The following is a 19668-nucleotide window of genomic DNA, read 5'->3' as shown; positions in this document are numbered from 1 at the left end:
TGTGAGATATTAGTTCCCTGACCAGGGATCGAACCCCTGTCCCCTGCATTGGAAGGTGGATTCTTAACCACTGGACCACCAGGGAAGTCCCTGAATGGAAAAGGATTTGGGGAAAGAGGCTCCTTTTGGGGAAACAACGGAAAACATCCTTACGGTTATTTTGCTGAGATTCCTTGGTATAGCAAATAATTACTGGTTCATTTGGTTATTTTGTAAGTCTGAATTTTCTTACGATAAGATTTCTTGAAGAGGGCACAACTGCTGTTTACGTATTCAAGTGAGCCACTTGAAAGGCAAAGTTTATATCTTGGTTAATTTATTATTGTTTATCTGTTTTGTGAAGATATTCTTTCCACTCTATTTATAAAACCCAGTTAAGAGCTGCTTGCTAGTCATTTGGCATCATAGCTTTTGTGTAACTAAGTTTGTTTTTGATTTTTAAGAATTTCCTTTGTGGAGTATGGCCTCAAGATAAGAGGACACACACTTAAATCAGCCTTCCCTCCAATCACCATCACGGGGAGAAGTGTGTGAGAAGATGTTCTCTGAAAACACTGGGCAGGGAAGAGCTGCAAAGCAAAGATGCGATTAACAAACACGTTTTAGGAACTTGTGATACACAAAGTCTGCCTTTTCGGGAAGACACGTGAAACCCACTCCTCTAAGCACTTCCTTTGGAATCACACCACAGGGCTGTCTTCCTATTTGCTTTCAGCCACAACTGTTGACTCAAGGAGTTGTGTCAACTGTTGTCTTTCCTGTTGCAAAGCTCATTTGCCTGCTGAGCCATATTTCAGGACCGGGCACCTGAAGATGGATGTGGAAAAGAGGAAACTGGAGAGCACAGACAGGCAGGCATTGGAGAAGTCAGCCTCCCCAGGGCCAGGTGCTTGAAGATTAAAGGATTGTTTCCCCTACGACGGTGCCATGGTCCAGTCAGGGCATGGCCACTACCTCATCCATCCCCAGTAAGCCCAAGGGGTGTTTTCAGGTGAGTGGCTAAAACCACTCATTCTTTAGTTCAACTAACCCTCCATCATCTGACAGAATGAGTAGGAGGGAGAAATACAGGGAGGGGGAGGGGGAAGGAACTCCTCTACTTAGAAGTATTTCTTTTTCTCAATCAACTTTCTCATTTGTAAAGTGACCACAATGTTATTCATCACAAGTGATATCGGAAGGATAAAGAACCATACACAAAAAAGTCCACCAAAGCTCTGGCCCACAGAAGATACATAATCAACTGGTGTGAGTGTAAACCTCACTCTTGGTGCCGGAGCTAACCCCGGGCTTTTGGGGGGAAGGGGCAGCTCCAGAGCATTGTGGGGAGTCCACCATCGCTTACAAATGCACCAATTCCAACAACAGTCCCACGGACGATCCTGCGCCCAAATTGGCCATCCTTACTGAATCGAGGGTGCTAATCACTAAGCTATTGCCTCTCAGCTTCAAATCCATCCTTCTCTACTCTGCTCGGGGACTCTGGAAACTACGTTTTTCCTTTGTCAGCTGGTTCCCTGTGAGAATCAGCCAATAGAGAAAACTCGAGGAAGACAGGAAGGCAGGAAGAGGGGAGCATGGCAGTGCAATTGGCTCCCAACTCAGGCTTGTACCTGCGCTCTCAGAATCAGTCTCAGTGTCTGTGCCGCCCCCTCTTCCACAGAGACAACAGCCCCATCCAGCCGGTGCCTCTTTTCAGATGTCCGAGTCCCAGTTCCATGGAATGTCCCTGAAAGTTTCTAGGTTCTGATAACCCTATGTCCTCCCTGTGTTTTCCTAACCTTAGAAATGATGGGCACTTTTTGCAGTTAATATTGCTGCATTATCTTTGTGCGTCCTTTTTGATTTTTTAGTTCTTGAACCCTTAGAGTACTATACACACCCTGATGCACCTTACATTTTTCATGTCACGATATATCTGGTAGATATTTGTGCATAGAGATCTTCCTTGTTCATTATATTAGCTGCATAGTATTTCTTTAGGTTAATGTGTCATTATTTAATTAGTTCCTAATTGGTGGATTTTGGCTTATTTCAATATTTTGCCAATTCAAACAATGCTACAATGAATGACATGGCGACATTACATACCCCATACATCATTTTGCATTAGTGTAAGTATATCTGTGGGACACTTTCTGAAGTGACATCGCCAGGATCTAAGGATATACTCATTTAGATGTTGCCAAATTGCCCTCCGTAGGGACTATACCAATTTACACTCTGCTAACGACGTATGAGAATGTCTGCTTCCCCTCAGCTTCCTCAGCAAAGTGTTATAAACCCCTTCTGGAGTTGATAAAGTGAGTCTTTCATTGAGCCTCTGAGGCCATGGTTGTGATATTTAAAAGACTCTCTTTTACAGGCCTTCCAACTCTACCCTACTTTGCTGATCTGTAAGTGAACTCTTTCTCCAGGCAGACAGCTTAGGGCTCCACAGGGAGCACCGTACTTTTTCTTAGGCCCATCTTCTTTGCTATCCCAGCACAAAGGTGAAGCCTGGAGTGAGGCAGCATAGGATCAGAACTCTAGATTAAAAGTCAAAAGCCTGACGGTATCTCTGGATGTCAATTTGCCCTCCTCCACGTTCTTAGCTCCAGATTCCACTTCAGTGTTATCCTTTAATATTTATTTTTAAGAGAGTTTGATCTTATTTTGCAGGCAGTGGGGACCTGTCACCAGGTTTCATCAGGGGAGTGAATGGGGAGAATGGACTGATGAGGGGAGAGGGGCTTGAGCCCAGGTGATGGGGATCCAGGTGACTCATGATGGAGGCCTGATGAGGCAGCATCACCAGCAGCAGCAGCTGGAGAGATTCCAGCTGATAGGGTGGAGGGAGACGGGAGATGTGAGGAGGAAGGGAGAAATTACAGATGATGCCGGGATATTTAGCTTCATGTACTTGGTGAGCAGTGAATAGCAAAGAAGGAGTAGGTGGGAGATTGAAGAAAAGTTTTAAATGTATCTTTACATTTTTTGACTATTTTTCCTAGATTTTTAAATGAAAATTTTAGAACATGCAAGAATATTGATAAGGTAAATTGAATACTCATACTCTTGTCATCTAAATTAAAAAGTTATTAATACTTTGCCACATTTGATTTATACACATTTATATACACACACACGTTCGTTTTTGCAGAAACATCTGAAAGTAAGTTTCAGGCATCATGAAAATTTATCCCTGAATTCAACATTTATCTCCCAAGAATAAGAACATTCTCCTTCGTAAGTACAATACCATTACCACATTTAAGAAAATTTACACTATTTCTCTAATATTATCTAATTTAAAGCCCATGTTCAAATTTTCAACATTATACCCAAAATACCTTTTATAGCTTGTTGTTTAAAGCAGGCTCAATCAAGTTTCATGCATTGCATTTGGTTATCTGTCTTTAGCTCTTTTATTCTAGAACATTCTCCATTTTCTAAGTGATATCGACCATTATTATTTATTGTCATTTTGGAGAGACCAGGTGGTTGTCTTAGGGAGGTCTCACAATCTGGATCTGCCTGACTGTTACCCTGTGGTATCATTTAACTTGATCGTCTTCCCCCAGTGTTTCATATAACAAGAAGCTGAGTCTAAAGTCTTGATAACATTCAGGTTAAACGTTTTTGGCAAGAATAATTTACAGGTAATCCCATGTATTTTATATTTTATCCCATCAGCAAGTGTATAATGTGGGATACTAATTGTGAAACAATACTACATTTGGTCACTAGATTAGTTAAGGTGGTGGCCATCACATCTCTCCATTGTAAAGATACATTTTCCCCTTTGCAATTAGCAAGTGGTTGGTGGTGATATTTTGGCACCTAGCTATATATTTTAGCACCTGTCTATCCTTCATTATAACATATTTTGGAAAGCTGACCTGTGAGGCATCAGGTGGATTGTCCAATGGGAAGCTGGTGGAGCTTAGGGAGTTGAGGTTCAGAGATAGGACTGGGAGCCACTGGTGTCCGAAGGATGGTTGAAGGCGGTGAAGAAGATGAGCTCACCCAGAAAGGGTGTACAGAGAAGAGAAGAGAACTAGGGATGGGCAGTGGAAGCAGAGCCAACAAGAGACCCGGGGGAGGAGGTGGGGATACTGAACAACTATGGACACACAAGCCTGGGAGATAAAGTTTCAGGGGCGGGGTAGGGAGGGGGTCACTACATCCAACCCTGCAGAGGATCTGCAGGAGGTCATGGCACGTAGAAAACCACCAGAAAATTCTTAGTAGATTGTTGAGAACAGAATCTGCTTGACAATGATGGCAAGGTCTGAATTGGGCAAAGGCAACCACTTTTCAAGAAGCTGGACGTGGGGCAGAGAGAGAGAAAAGTGCATCTTCAGAAATAAGGGAATGTGGTCACGGAGAAGATTTTATTTTGCTTGCTGGTTCATTTGTGGGATGCAGTATATTGGATCCTATTTGAGCACCAAAAGCAAGGAACGAGTGGAGAGGGAGAGAAGACTAAAGAGGCAAGGGGATAATTTATAGGTCATGGTGCCAGAGGAGAGAGGAGGGGGTGCGATCAAAGACACAGGGGTTTTGCCTTTGGAAAGAATTGTCCTGTTCAAGATAAAAGTAGTACTGAGGATGGAGGAAAACGTGGATGTGCTGGAGAGGGAAGATGGAGGCGTTCTTTCCTGATGACCTCGATTTCCTCAGTGAGGTGGTAGATTCTCTCATCTTCCAAGACAGCAGGTATGGGGGTTCAGGGCCCCGAGGAGAGTGGAGAGTTTTGAACAGCTGCTGTGGAGAATGGGAGAGGGAGCCGACACATGTCTGTGTGACAGCAGGGAAGAAGATCGTCAAAAGCCCACCGAAAACACGAATGAAAGGGCCATTCCTTATACGTCTGTAGCTCATTAAGAAGATCATAGCCTCCTAAATGGTCCTCATTCGATTCACATCTGCCTCTGCTATAGGTTTAAACAGCAGTGTCAGTGGTGCCTGGAAGTTAGCATCCCCAGCCTGTCTGACAAACGCTCCTCAGACGGACAACCCTCCTGCCCCCGCCCCCCGCCCCGGGCCAGTGAGATGCCTGAGCGGTCACACTCACAGAGACCCATTGTGGCATGTCAGAACCCACCGAAAATGTTCCTCCTGTGCATTATTTATGACTTTCCTGCATTTATATAATATCCAGCTTCCTGAAAGTAATTTGTTTTGGATTGTGTAGCGCTGGGCAGCACATCAAAGGTATGCTAAGCAGTGGTAATAAAACATGGAGGTTTATGGTCACTGAGGTATTAAATATCACTCATAAATTACAGGGTGAATATTTTAAATGAGCTATGACTCGGAGAACAGTAGGCGCCCCATCTCTGCACATATTAATTGCTGGTGCCTAGCTTATTAACTATCAATAGTTTCCAAGGCTTTGTTGCTATTGTTTTCGTAAGGAACCATTCTCTGCCCTTGCTACAGCTCTGTGAGCGCGTGTGAGTGGATGTATTGTGCTCATAGGCTGGCATTAAGCATAATAAAAATGTGAGGGTACTTTAGGATACTGTAGAGTCTGATAGCCTTTCATTTAAAATTCAAGTATGCCTCCATTTGAACCACTGGCACACTGTTTGCTGTCTCCTAACCAGGCATGCTGCTGGCTGCTGAGGACTCCACATGGCAAAGTCAGAAGGACAATACAGCTCTATTTCACTTCAGGTTCTCATCAGTTTGACTTTCCGGTTCTGAGGCTCTATCTCAGTGATTCCCACCCTTTTCTGCCAAATTGTACCCCACTGGCAAGTAACTAAATTTCACAGATTCTCTTTCAGTTTGAATACTCCAACGTCCTTTTTTTCTCTGCCCACCTCTCGTTTTGCTGTACCATTATAGCCTCTGAATTCCTACCTTCTCTCCTGTGTGAGCCTCTGCATATTTCTTCTCAGATGAGTTTCTTTAGATTCTTGTGTTTAATTATCCAATCTAGAAATTTCCAAGGAGTCCCAGAGGACAACCAAGCACCAAACTTAGAAGGGGGCTGGTGTTATAGTAGCTGAATGGCTCACGCTTCGGGAACTTCACAATTTATAACAGACACCCAGAAACAGATGGAACCCCAGCTTTGCCTAGTGGGAGACCAGAGCTATAACAGGCAGTGGAGAGGGCAAGGAAGTAGGTGGCTGAACATATAATCAGACTAGACTCCTGTCATTAAATGGCCTTGACTCTTACTGGTCAATACACATCTTTCACTGCAGGTGGTTCTGTGTGGCTACTTTTGTCCAGCAAGGCCACTCTATACTTTTTCAGTTTGATTTCAATCATATGAAAAGAGGAATCCCAGAGAGGAAAGGTAGGTGGACATAGTTTCCTAGTAGCATAGGTTAAACCTGCTGTGTCCAGTATGGTAGCCAAGAGCCACATGTGACTGGTGAGCTCTTGAAATGCGGTCAGTGAGACTAAGGAACTGAATTTGTCATTTTATTTAATTTTAATTAATTAAAATTTAAATTTGAATACCAATACTTGATGCAGTTTTTAGAAAAATTTATGTATGTTTGAGATAAGTTGGGTTATTGTGAATCTATCTTTACAACTTTAAATTTTATGAAATCTAAATGCAGAGCAAATATTTCTTTCTTTCTTTCTTTCTCTAATATTTATTTATTTATTTAGGCTGCGCCGGATCCCAGTTGTGGCACTCGGGATCTTAGTTGCGGCATGAGGACTTCTTGGTCGCGGTATGCAGGCTCTTAGTCGTGGCAGGCATGTGGGATCTATTTCCCCAACCAGGGATGCCCCCCTGCATTGGGAGCTCAGAGTCTTACCCACTGGACCACCAGGGAAGTCCCAGAGCAAATATTTCTAATGAAAATTTTCATCCAAATAGAGATGCACTCTGGGTATAAAATGCACACCGGATTTTAAAGACTTAGTGTAAAAATATTTAAAATATCTTATTTACCTATAGTATATTTTGAATATGTTTAGTTAAAAAATCTATTATCAAAATTAATTTAACCCATTTATGTTTAATTTTTTATAATATGGCTACTAGAAAATTTTAAATTACATATGTGGCTCACATTATGTTTCTTTTGGATAGCTCTGGGTTAGAACAAATATTTTTTGGAGGGGCATGGGGATTCGTGAATTTTACAGAAATCTCAGTTGTAGCAATTACTTGGCACTAGCAGGGCCAAAGTTTGAAGAAAGTGCTGAAATACTTAAGAGAAACTGTCAACACTGGGAATTCAGACTCCACACACAGATAAGAGTTTGAATTTCTCTATAATACTAACCACCAGTCATCTTCTTTTGAATATTTTTAAAAGTTACATAAATGATATTTTTCCTGTATGCGTCTATGTCTTTTTTCCCTTTTGTCCTGAACATTATGTTTTTTGAGAGTTCCCCATAGAGATCCAGAGAGATACTTGTAGCTCTAGTTCATTCAATTGCACTGCTGTCTAGTGCCTAGTATGCCATTATATGAATAAACCACCGTTTCTTCATTGGCCTCCTTTTGAGGGACATTTGGATTGTTTCCACTGTTTAGGTAGATTCTTACCATTACAAACAAATGGTGCTATGAACATTCTTGTTCACAGTTCCTCGTACACATGTACAGAGTTTCTCTAGAGCGTAAGCCTGGAAGCGAAAGGTTGAGCATTTGTGTATATACATCTTCAGCTTTACTAGATAGTGTTCAATTATTCTCCAGGGGTTGTATCTCTGTATACTCCCAACAGCAGTGTTGCTTCACTCTCTTCTCCACATGTAGTATTCTTTAAATAAAAATGTTTTGCAACCTAAAGTGTGAAAGTGTCTCTTCACTGCTTCATTTGCATTTCCCTGGGCATCTTTTCATATTTATTGATCAATCAGACTTTCTTTCTTTCTTTCTTTCTTTCTTTCTTTCTTTCTTTCTTTCTTTCTTCCTTCCTTCCTTCCTTCCTTCCTTTCTTTCTTTATTTTTGGCTGCGTTGGGTCTTCGTTGTTGTGTGAGGGCTTTCTCTAATTGTGGCGAGCGGGGGCTACTCTTTGTCGTGGTGCATGGACTTCTCATTGCAGTGGCTTCTCTTTTTGTAAAGCACGGGCTCTAGGCGCGCGGGCTTCAGTAGTTGTGGCACGTGGGCTCAGTAGTTGTGGCTCTCGGGCTCTAGAGCGCAGGCTCAGTAGCTGTGGCACACAGGCTTTGTTGCTCTGCAGCATGTGGGATCGTCCCGGACCAGGGATCAAACCCGTGTCCCCTGCATTGGCAGGCGGATTCTTAACCACTGTGCCACCAGGGAAGTCCCCAGACTTCTTTCTTGACATGTGTGTTCATAACTATTGCCTGGTTTTCTACTGGGAGATTTGCCTTTCCATTCGAAGGACTTGTCTACCAGTCCTCTTGAAGAAGATACGGGTGACGACTGAGCTGTTCAATGTCTCATTGTTGTTCCTTTTTCTATACTTGTTTTTCCTTCTCTTTAAATGTTTATCTTTGAAGTTTGTCATCTGAGATCAAAGAAGGGCCTCCCCCTTCCTCACTCCCCATTAACTTCTGCCATTTCTGATAAATCCAAGGAGTGGAGTGAGAAGACTCAAGCAGGATGGTGCAACCGTGAGCCATGAGAGGACAAAGCAATACCATCTCTATTTCTCCACCATGGTTGACAGCCATTCTTATGTGTTCTTCCTACATTAAGGACAAAAGTTGCTGTTCTGTTCATAAGAGAGAAAAAAAACAAGATTAAAAACTACCACATTTAGCATATGTAAGTATTGAGAAGGTTCCACTGAGACTATACTTAGATAAGAAAAATGAAATAATTTGAAGATTCCAAAATTACCACTAGTTTAAAAGTAGTCATAAAAACTAGTTCAAAAGACAGCACAAATGCTTTTTAAAGCATCCCTTAAATCTACAGCTAAATATCAGGTTGAATCCAAGGGACTGCAATTTTTAAGCTGACAATAAGACACAAAACTCTCTCGATAATTCTAGCTTATGTCTTCATAGACATTTGTGAACAGCCTTTGAAAGCTCTTCTGTGGCCTGTAACAGCTTTCGTTTCTTAGGACACTTGGTATTGTAAGTATAGATATGGTCATCAAATGTTAATAATGATACCTAGCATTTATGTAACACATTTCATCCAAGGACCTCAAAGAACTGAGCAAATATTAGCTCACCAATTCCCATAAGAGCCATGAGGCAAGAGTTATTATATCCATTTTACTGAGGAAGGAACTGAGGCACAGAGAACTGAAGTAAATTATCTTACTCAAGGTCACATGGGACGTTAAAATTTTAGCTGAGAATAGGTCTAGATCTCATACTCTCTGTTCATGTTGGTCTAAAAAGTTATCTACTTTTTTAAGAGATTTGTGGGGTTCCCCCCTCCATTTTCCCTTGGTGAGTTGTGTTGAATAAACAATTATGAAAAGGGAAATTTTTCTATGCTTAAAAGCAAATTTCCAGAGGGCAGCACAATGTCATATAATTTTGGAGACGTTTATTGAACAAAAGAATATAGGTGTGTAGCAGAAGAGGACAAAAAGTTTATATAAGATGTATTACTAGTTTCCAGTAAAAGAACCCTCAAGTCATTCCCTAAAAGAAGTTGCCACTCATTTCTTTAAAATTGACTGGGAAAGTTCTACCACCTCAACTGGTAGTTCTACCAGGCTTACCCTAATAAGACTATTCAGACATTCTTCTTTCAGTTTAAGTCCCAGGGACCCTCATTAGTTCACTTGTCCGCCATTTTATTAGGTTTTGAATTTCTTTTTATATTGAATTGACACCCGGCCTCAAGGCCTTAGTCCTGCCCTCTGGTGTGATACAGAACAAGCCTAATCCCTCTTCAACGTGACACACTTTCATAGCTTCAAACCCAGATTTTTCGTCTCCCTCGAGTCTTTTCCCTGGAAAACCAGAGTTCTGGCAACTGTAACTTCTATGTGGTTGTTTCTAGGTACATCCCATTATGTTCATCCCTATCTGACACACTCCAATTGATCAAGGTCTCTCTTAAAATGTGGTACCCAGAACTAAACATCATATTCCAGATATGGTTTGAGATTGGAGAACAGCTGCTCCCACTAACCACACCATAGTTCTTCCTTTATTTCAAAACTGCAGTTTAATCTTCCTGCAGGCTTTCCTTCTTCAGGCAAAAAACAAAACAAATAAACAACAAAAAGCAAAAACAACCCAATTTACATTGTCCTTTCTTAAAGATTTATTTTTCGTTATTTGAATAATTTCTATGCCTATTTCCTCTCTTTTTCTAATGTGTTTCTAAATTTCATAGAAGTAGACATCATGATCAAAAAACACTTTTAAGCTGACTAAAAATGGTGAGTCTCAATTTAAGTAAATCTTAAGTTTTTTCTTAATCAGCTGTCAGACTGTAACCTTAGTAGATGTGCCTGGAAATTTGGTTGTACATTTATTAACTTTCATGCAAGTTATATGCTAAATGTGGCAGTGGGGTTTATTGTTTATTTTTAAAATAAAAATTGTGTGTGTGTGTGTTTCTGATTACAAAAGCAATGAAGTTTAGCACACTGGTTAATAACCCAAGTTCTAGAATCAGATATACATGAGTTTGAATTCTGGCCCTTCCACTTATGAGACCTAGGACAAGTTATTTAAACTCTTTAAACTTTAGTTTCTTCATGTGTAAAGTGAGGATTATAATAAGACCTCTCTTTTGGGGTTATTGTGAAGATATTATGTAATGATGATCATAAAAGACTTAGCACAGAGCCTGATGTAGAGAAAGCACTCAACAAATATAAACATTCTAATTGCGGAAATATTTGGAACATGCGAAAAGAGGACAAAAGAAAAGTCATTTGTAATCTCCAGCTTATTTTACAGATAACTACTGTTGATATTTAGAATATATTCTTCAACATTTCTCTATACTTTAGCTGCTCTTGAATAAAAGGAGTTCTTGCAGAGAAAACAAGGCTGTGAAAATGACCAGTGAAAATTTTAATGTCTCATGATAAGCAGTAAAACAATAATAATATCAATATTATGATAGACTTAGCACTTTAAGAAACATACAGATACATCCTTTTAGGTCATTATTATTAGAAGTTGCCTAAAAATAATACATAATGGATCAGATATTCTGTCTTTTATAAAAGTAAATCAGAAGTGGACATTATTGATACAATGGGCATGGTTACAGAAAGCCTCTCAGAACATTCACACATATACACCTGGCCAGGTATATGTCAAGACCAAAGTTCATCAAGTAACTTGTGGTTTTCAGAACGTTCTGTGATTTTTGCATAACAAATTAGAGATTTATCAAGTTTTGGTGATAATACAAAAGTAATACTTTGAAACTAGTAATATCACCAGGAGATTTAAATTCCAACAGTAGTTGATTCAAATTTACTTCCCAAGTTGACTTACGGAATTTAGCTTATTGATAAATATATTTAAACTTGCACTAAATTGTTTTATTTCTTTCTTTCTCCTAATTCCTTTCCATAATGTGGACTCTACTCTGGGAAAAAGGATCTATGGTTTCCAAAGCAATTGTATTTCTGGCTTCTCTGCTGCACCTGATGTGTGTGAGAGCATTATTAGACATGGGACCACACTTGTTCACCAGGATGGAGCCTCCAGCGTCTTTTCACATCCCCTTCACGCAGCCTCCTGCAGCTGCTAATAACATCTGGCCATTACCCTTCAGGGCTGGATTCCAGCCAAAGTAGGGAGACCCCCAGCACCAAGACCCTGAAACCATCCTAAAACCATCCCTCTGTCAACCGCCTGAGCCACACCGTTCCCATGTAATAAAACTTCTAAACCGAGCACTGAAGCCAAGGGGGTGGCTTTGACTCACACCAGGTCCTCACCCCGTCTGGCTCCTGGGCCACATGTTGGGCCAACATCTTGAAGGCGGAATCCCGGCCAGACAGTCCTGGGAGCTGCGAAGGCCTCCCGAGGCTTGACTCGGTGCCAGGCCAGAAGAAAGGGGGGCCGGTGAGGCATGGGGAGGGGAACATAGCTCGAGACACCACCGTGTTTTATGGCTCATCGATACCAGCACAGGGGCAGATGGCCGTGGAGGCTGTTTGAAGAGCAGTCTGTGACAGACTAGAGGGTGCGGGCTCTGAGTCATGCCGACCGGTGTGTTATTATCAAAGTGACGCAGGGGGCCTGGAATGTGACTTAAAAGGTGGTAATGAGACATTATCCATAAACATATTAACTGCTTCAAGTAACATGGCACTAAAAAGTGAGAGCAACACCATTCTTACGAAATCTCTGCTCACTGGCCACGAATGAGCAAATACAACTGAAGCACAAACAGAAGGAAGTGAAAGGGGCAGGGCGCCACTTCTCTCTGGAGGAAGGCATCTGACCCTTAGCCTCCACACTTCTCTACTGCCCCACTTCCCCAGTGTAATTCCTATGACTATTATAAACAGTTTTCCGTATTTGATATCCTGTTAGTTCTCAAGAAAATCTTACCCTTCCTTGTCATCCTGACCTAGGATGTCGCCTTCCTCTTTCTTGAAGTATTATTTGACTTTATATGATAGGGCAAGGGGTCTGTCACTGTCCCCTATTTGTTTCTGTCTTTCGGGATCATAAAGGGTGTCTTGACAATCCACATTTCAGGTGGAGAAAGCTTCTCCAGTCTGGGGCCCTGAACAGTAATCAGTAGCAAGTTATTTCCAACTTTACGATTGCTGAGTACCACCCCTTGAGAGGGGCAGTGACTGGCTTTAAGGCTGGTTTTCACTAGCAACTGTAGCAGATGATGCCCTGAACCGGGCTTTTCTGAACTCTACGAGCCCCGTTTCCATCTGCCAATCAAGCCATTTCACCCAAGTGTGCCTCAGGCACTCCAGGGAAGGGTTTATCATCACCAACACTGCCTTGGCAAAGACAGATTCAGGAGGTTGCCCTGATCAACCTGATCTATAAATACGAGAGTTACCTGTTCCAATTTTTCACATCATGTATGTTTCCACCTTCTGTTACTCTGCCTATGGAATTAGGATAGTTTACAACTTGAAACGTGCTTCACCTTGTTTCTACTTGATTTTTTCCTTTTAACAGTATTATCATCATCAATAATAACAACAACAATAGTACCTATTTGCCCATACTTGTTACTTTTTTAGTGTTTGTAGCTGTTGCATATTATCTCATTATTATTATTAATTGTTTCAGGATAACTTTATATACAGTTGATTTATTTTGAGCAAATTCAGTACACTATTAAAAAGTATCAATATACGTCTTAAGATTGTACTTTACTCGCTTCGTACAAAAGATTATTAGATGCTGTCTTCATACATTAGCTCAAACTTTGGCTAATGTCTGATTAAGAGACTAGTTTTTCCTAAACATAACTCTTTGCATGGGATTTGCATGTAACTAAAGGCTTTTTTCCTGACTAGGACATTTATTGAGGCCTAATACATTAACAGGCACCTTTTCATAGCCGATCTCATCGAGTTCTCCATTGTGCCTAAGAGATAGCTCTTATTACGTCCATATTATAGACAAAAACTTGGTAATATTGCCCAAGTCACAGAGCTAATAAATGGCAGATCCAGAATTTAAATTCAGAATTTAAAGTTCTGTCTAGCTCAAAATATTCCAATAATGAGCCTGAATTTCTGATTTAAATGCAAGACACTTAGAATCTCAAAACCATAAGTTTTCAACATTTTAGCTTATTTGATAAAACCAAATAAACCATACAAAACCCATTTGTTCAGACAGAGTCCACAGGTTAGAAATAACCTTGTTAAAAAAATAACTGCACAGAAAATACAACTTGTAAGCTTAATTATTTACTAGAGACACTATTTTCAATTATATCACATAAAGGATAACTATGAAATAAATCTAAACTACTGAGGTAATGTCAGTGTTAATAAAGGGTTTTTATTATTACATAATTTAAATACTTCAGCTTACTTTTTCTAAATGATTCACCTATATTTCTGTTTTGTTTTTTAATTCAAGATTCTGAGATTTTATTAGCTAAATGATTCCTGCTGCCAGATAATAGCCATCTCTCTACAGGTGAGACAACAAATGTCCAGTAAATGCTAACTACCCTATTGTCTGCTTTACACTTCTGTGACTTCTTGAGTTTTTGGCAGAAACTCAAATCTGCCAAGTATGCATTTTAGATGAAACATTTAGCTGGAAATTAAGCTCCAGCTGTAGAGGAACCCTGCAAACAGTCCTTAACTGTATATAGCAGTGATCTGCTGTTTGTAGCCTTAAGTAGATCATTAGACCTTTCTGCACCTGTTTCCACACTTGGAGGACGGAACCAGATAATTATTACGGACCCATACATTTCAAACCTCCGTGATTCTATGGTTCGCAGCAAGGTCACAGGCTAAGTTACGTGCTTGCTTCTGTGTGTGACTGTTGTTTTGGGCTTTCCAGAACCGTTTCCTCCTTCTATCAGAATAGCACCTGCTCCCACCCCAACAATCACTTGTCCTGTAATTCAGGTGTGGGAGCAACTCAGATCACTTCCCACACCTGACCACAGGGACGAGCCAGTGGTGAGCATGTGACCCAGGTAGGACCAACCCAAGGCTTCCTCAGAGATTTTCCATATAGCAGCTGGCAGGGATATTTATCTTTTCCCTTTGGAACTCTAGCCATAATGATGTGGCCCTAGAGCTGTCCGTCCTCCTGTCCCCTAGCGAGTGAAAGAGCTGGTGAGCAAGAGGCCAGGCCTGAGGCAGAAGCCGAGGTGAGAGAAGGGCAGGAGAAGACAGATTCCTGGTACTGCTTCAGTCCCTGGATCTGGATGACACTGAGGCCAGCTCCATGGTCACCTTGCTGTGATTTGGTTACAGGAGTCTATCACGACCACTTCTTTCCTTAAGTCCTATGAGTTTGGAGTCTCTGTCACTTACAACCAAATGGGTCCAAAGCAACACAATTCTCTACCTTCCTCCAACTGCCAATGTTTCTATATTCCAATTCAGTTATATTGAGTGAAAATAGTTTTTATGATTCTACCTGCTTAACAATTCACCATGTCCTCAGGACTTTTACTCTTAAGGTGGTGCCATCAAGTGACAGGCTTGACACCATTGCTGTAAAACACCGTGATTTCAACTTTTAAGCACTGACTTTTAAGAGATGGATACCTTTAATCATGAACCAAAGAAATCTCTTCCACCCCAAAAACATCTGAGACCTTCTTTGGTATCTGGATTTTCCCAAAGAAGAAATCAAGCCAGAAGAAAACATCAAATGAATTACTACGTCACTGGATAGAACTTCTAGAATGAAATTCAGGGGTGGTGGAGGTCCTCTGTCAGGTAGGATTTGACACTAGAACAAGCGGTAATAAGGCCTTTTCCTGGTGGCATCTGCAGGGGAGCAGGAAGAGAGGGGGAGGGGCAGCACCGGCAGACACCGCTGCAAACTCTGATTTGGTGTCATGGAGATTTTCTGATCAACCCTGGAGAGACTGCTGAGCAGTGCATTCTAGCTGAAGGTGCAGATCCAGCCCAGAGCAACCGTGACTCCCTATTGCAGGGAAACTAGGGCTGCATGTTTTGGGGGAGCAGTTCAACACCTCCAGCAAGTATAGAGAATTTAGAGGGGCACTTGGTCTAACAGCGGGGGAAGAAAACCACATTCAGAGACTCCAACCTAGGGCCAAAAATGTAGCTGGGAAGAGAGGTCTTTCTGCCTCACTAGTAAGAATAACTCTAGAAAACCCAAAGGAAACCGCCAAGCCTGTGTTTGGTGCGTGGCAGAACTTGTGAAAGACACAAAAGGCAGTGAGTGGCTGGGAGCACACACCAACTCTGCAGACCGGGGGGAGATGGCCCCTGAGAGAGAAACCCAACTGGAGCTACTCTCCACCACAGATATTCAAAGATCAACAAGGTTGTTTTCCATTTTAAGTACAACTTATTTGCTTTAAATACAAGTAAGCCTGAATCCAAACTGCAAGATGCCATGTATAAATCCCAAGACTTCAGTTCCCTTTTTCCTTCTCATTCCATTTCTACAGGTCAGTGCAGCATGTAGTCTCATAGCTGGGATTTGCATCACACGCATATAATTGACACTGCAACACACTAATAATATTTTAGGAAGGAAAGTTTGAACACTGCTACAAAGGATTGTATAGTAAGTTACTCTAAGCACCACAATTTTGGTTATTGTAAATTCAACTCCGATGGGTTTGTAGGACTGAGCACTCCTTGTATATTATTTGTGCTTCATTCTCTTCTCCATTTCCTTAAGCATTTTCTAAAGTTATACTCTAGCACTAGGAGGTACCACTGAAGTCATCTGTCCTAACCCTCTTGTCATTTGAAGACCAGGACACTAGGGCTCAAACAGATGACTTGACTTGCTCAGGGTCACACAGGTTGTTAATGGCAGAGCCAGAACTAGAAGCCAGGTCTCTGGAACACCAGGTCCATGGATCCCAGGGCTCCTCTACAGAAGCCGGGCACCATGACAGGAGAGTTTACAAGAGGAAGTGAAGAGGACAAGCATACCAATTCAAACTGACCAGAGTGGATTTGAGCGAGCAGGTCAAAACTGTGACAAGATAAAAAACAAATAATGTTTCCTCAAGTGAAAATGACGGGGACTCATTTCTCAATCTCAAACAAGATGCTGAAAAGTTAAATAACTATAATTGCCTTTAAGGCTTTGACAGTACCTAACCTTGGCATAATACCTTTCATCTCTAAGTTCTCAAAATACTGTAAATCTAGTATGATTTTGACATTACTAGTATGATTTCAATTTTACAGGTGGGGAAACTGAGGTGCTAGGTGGAATAAAAAACTTGCCCAAAGTTATACAGAGAAGCAAGAGTGGAAGGTAGTCTATGACCTACATGTGAACCACGGAATCATGGAGGCTTGAAATGTAAGAGTCCGTATTCATTATCTAGTTCCACCCTCTGTGTGGAAACTGAGGTGCAGAAAGTTCTAATGATCTGCCTAAGGTCACAAAGCTAGTCAGTAAGTGATCAGCAATAAAACCCAGGCCCCCTGAATCCCAGCGCTGGGCTCTTTTCCTTCGTTCACATGGCCTGAGTACAGTCCTGTTCAGGCAGATGTGAAGTGAGCCCCAGAATGGACTTCCCAGTGAAGCTTTCTAGCTGCGAGGCTGTGCTTCTTTCCTCATTCCTTGCAAGGGATGATCAGCTCTAGGAGACAACCTGTCCTTCCTGGCTGTGAAGACCCTGAATGAGACCCAGAGTGAGAATAACCCACCCAACAGCCCTCATTTCAACAGGTGAGTGGCATCTCCCAGACTCCTCAGCTGTATCCCTTGTCAGAGGGGTTGCCAGTCATCACACTGGAGGTCAAGTAGTGGCCAAAATGGCCTGACAGCATTTGGTGGTTGCCGACCGGACTTGTTAGCTGCGTCAGCTTCCTAATGGTGTCTTCTTCAACTTGAAAATACTCAGAATTCTTCCCCTTACAGAATACCCATAAGCAAAAAAAACCCTTTTACTTTTCCTTTAAATATTCTTTTGGCAGCCACAAGAGATGGCAACTCTGCTACAGTTGAAAAATCTGCTCCACATCAAAGCCACCCTTTCTTTTCACCAGGCTCACAGAGCTTTTTATTCCCAGCCCTCCTGAATATTCCAAACGCCACTAGTGTTTACATTTTTGTCCAGCCTACACGTCTTTTCCTGCTTAAGAACCATATGCCCTATCACTTTAGTCATGTGGCTAACACGCCCTGCTTCCTTCCTTTTCCTCTGGCTCTTCTGGCCTCTGACTCAGTTACACCCATCCTGGATGGTGGTACAGTAGGGAATGTTTAAAACACATCAGCTCTTGCCAGTGCCCTCTGACACGGTTCCCTTGTTCAGCCCTGAAAATACTCCAGGCATTCAGTAGCCTGAGAACCACCAGTGTTCCCTTCATACCCAATATTTTTTTTTTTTTAATTTATTTATTTATTTATTTATTTTTGGCTGTGTTGGGTCTTCGTCTCTGTGCGAGGGCTTTCTCTAGTTGCGGCGAGCGGGGACCACTCTTCATCGCAGTGCGCGGGCCTCTCACTATTGCGGCCTCTCTTGTTGCGGAGCACAGGCTCCAGACGCGCAGGCTCAGTAGTTGTGGCTCACGGGCCTAGTTGCTCCGCGGCATGTGGGATCTTCCCAGACCAGGGCTCGAACCCGTGTCCCCTGCATTGGCAGGCAGATTCTCAACCACTGCGCCACCAGGGAAGCCCCATACCCAATATTTTAATAAATGTTCTCTGATGGTGACCATTCTAGAATCTGTTTCATCTGAAGTCTGCTTTCACTGCTCTTGTTCCTAGTGAACAAGAGTCAGGAAGTAAGGTAGTGATGATTGGGTTTGGAAAGAAGGTAAAAACCTAAGAGGTTATAATCCATGTTTTGCCTCAAAGTAAAAATAGAAACCCTGGTCTACCCAATAACACTGAGTGGGAAAAAAAAAGCAACAGCCATATTTGGGGTAGAAAAACCATTAACAGTCTCCTTCTCTGACCCTACTGAAATGTAGGGGAGTGAATTTTCAAGAAAATTCTTCATTCTTTCATAGGGAAAACCTTTAAAAGATCAAGTCATGCCATCTTCTTAGGTTATGGCTGCACTCATTAACTCAGTCATTCAACAAAATATTTTTGACACTCTACCGTGGCTGGGGAACCATGCTAAGTTCTGGAGATAGGGCAGTAAGTAAAACACATATGGTACCTGCCCCGTGGAGTTTATAACCTAGTAGGAGAGTATGCACTGTTTGCCCACCTCACCCACTAGGTCTGGTCACTCAGTTGACACTTTTGTAAATTAAATATCCATGAAGTACGGAGTATTATAGAAGGATATGGACTGCCCTGTTGTTGAGACATTTAGTAACAAGCCCTGCTAAATCTGAAAGCTGCAGAACTTCCTACCTTTGGGTCAACTGCCTCGCCAGCAGGGGGCACCATTGTGCACTTGACCAAAAATAGCCACCGCCCTGTGCGTGCTCTCTAGGAATGAGATGGGCCAGAGGAGGCTTCTTAGCTGCTTCTGAGCTATGGAGCACTGCATGTGGGCCCAGCACTTTGAGCTTTGTACATAATCTCATCCAATACTTACAATGACCCATTTTGTTTATGCTTTCTGGAGAAACTGAAATTCATGGAGGGAAAATTATTTGTTCAAAATCAAGAGCTAATCTGAGCTTAGGCCTGAGCTCAGATCTGTTGACTTCAAAGTTCTTTTCTCCCCCATGACACACTATCTCTCAAACCACAGACATTAAGATCTACAATTCAATAACTTAAAACGAAAAATCTGCCGAACGCATCATTCGTGCAATAGAGGAGATGTATTTTTATAAAGAACCTATTTGATTTTTAGATCCCTAAGGCTAGGGCTTCTTCACTCCTCCTTTTCTTATCTGAGGGTCTTTAACTACAGAAGGTCCTTTGGAAAAAAAGAAAAAAGAAATATATATATATATATTTATATATGCCTACATCAGTTTCAAAAGATGTATTTCACATCTGGATCTACTATTCCATTTTTGCCCCAGTCTAGACCACAACAAAAACACCAACACAAAAACATGAGTAAAAGGGAAATGTTATAGGAGCATTCACATGGGAATTGTTATTTAGAAATCATGTCCCTGGGCTCCACTTGTTCTGCCTCTCTGATCCAATTTATCCCCAATTCTCAAGACAATGTAATAGTTTGTAAT

Source organism: Balaenoptera ricei, chromosome 5 (genome assembly GCF_028023285.1).
Source record: "Balaenoptera ricei isolate mBalRic1 chromosome 5, mBalRic1.hap2, whole genome shotgun sequence".
In the NCBI taxonomy this organism is placed as follows: Eukaryota; Metazoa; Chordata; class Mammalia; order Artiodactyla; family Balaenopteridae; genus Balaenoptera; species Balaenoptera ricei.
Note: the sequence above shows the minus strand (reverse complement) of the source record.